The 1,177-nt window shown below is 46.7% G+C and overlaps 1 non-coding gene across 1 annotated transcript; it reads right to left on the bottom strand.

Moving 5' to 3' along the window:
• Nucleotides 1-787: 787 nt before the first annotated feature.
• LOC130500485 (small nucleolar RNA R71) lies at nt 788-894 on the bottom strand. Its single transcript, XR_008939109.1, has one exon. It is a non-coding gene; the product is annotated as a small nucleolar RNA R71 (small nucleolar RNA).
• Nucleotides 895-1,177: the final 283 nt, after the last annotated feature.

Below are 1,177 nucleotides of genomic sequence, written 5' to 3'. Positions count from 1 at the left end.
GCAACTGTTAACTTGGCAGTAGCAAGGATTCATTTTTAGTGTATGAAGTTTTGGCGCCGTTGCGACGGGGACCAGATTTTTTACCTCTAATTTTCGGTTTCATATCTAGTCTAAGATATCTAACTCGTGTTTATTTATTTGTTTCAGCTGATGATCCAGGTGCATGACCAGTAGACATACTCGGAGCAACGCACAAGGACCATTGCATCAGCTTACCAACGAAGAACTAGCGAGATTGGAACGACAGAACCGTCAACAGCCGAGATCTACGAACACCAACATGGGTGATCACCAGGATGATCTCACTGCTGTGTTTGCACTCATGCAACAGCAGATGCAGCAAACGATCCAAGCGCAGCAAGCTGCTACCGAGCAAGCTGCTCTGAATGCTGCGAATCAGCAGAACCAACAGGAGGAGGTTGTTCCAATCGGCCAGAGAAACTTACTGTGTAATATGCCTGCTACGCGATCTGCCATCAACCCTCCACCATGCGCTAGGCAAGAATTTGAGATCAAGCCAGCCTTGATAAGTCTGGTGCAAAGGAAGATCTTCAATGGACTTCCTGCTGAGATACCGATGGACCACATTGAGCACTTTGAGAAGATGTGTGGTTTCACTAAAGCAAATGGAGTACCACCCGATTACATCAAGTGTACTATGTTCCCTTTCTCTCTTGATGGGAAGGCTGCTCGATGGCTAGATTCCCTACCTAATGGATCGCTTACCACTTGGGAACAAGTCCGATCTGCTTTCTTGAGTCACTTCTACACGACATCAAAGACAGCAGCTCTGAGACAGAAGATCGCGACCTTCAAGCAGCTAGCAGACGAGCCGTTCTGTGATGCATGTGAACGATTCAATGTCTACCGCAGAGAGTGTCCACATCATGGTTTTGAGGAAGACTACCTGCTGGGAGTGTTTTACGATGGAGTAGGCTGGGAGTACAGGAACACTCTTAACTCAGCTAGTAATGGAGATTTCATGACCCAGTCCACTCAAGGTGCCTTTGCATTGATTGAGAACATGGCTTCAAGCTCAGCTGATAATAACCGCGAGACTGATCGCACTCAGAAGTTGAACAGCGTTGATAACAACAAGATTGATGAGCTCTCTGCCAAGATTGATCAGCTGATTAAGAGCAATCAGAACCAGGTCTTCATCATGGAAGAATCCCCT

Source organism: Raphanus sativus, chromosome 9, assembly GCF_000801105.2.
Source record: "Raphanus sativus cultivar WK10039 chromosome 9, ASM80110v3, whole genome shotgun sequence".
Lineage (NCBI taxonomy): Eukaryota > Viridiplantae > Streptophyta > Magnoliopsida > Brassicales > Brassicaceae > Raphanus > Raphanus sativus.
This window is presented reverse-complemented; position numbering and strand designations above follow the sequence as displayed.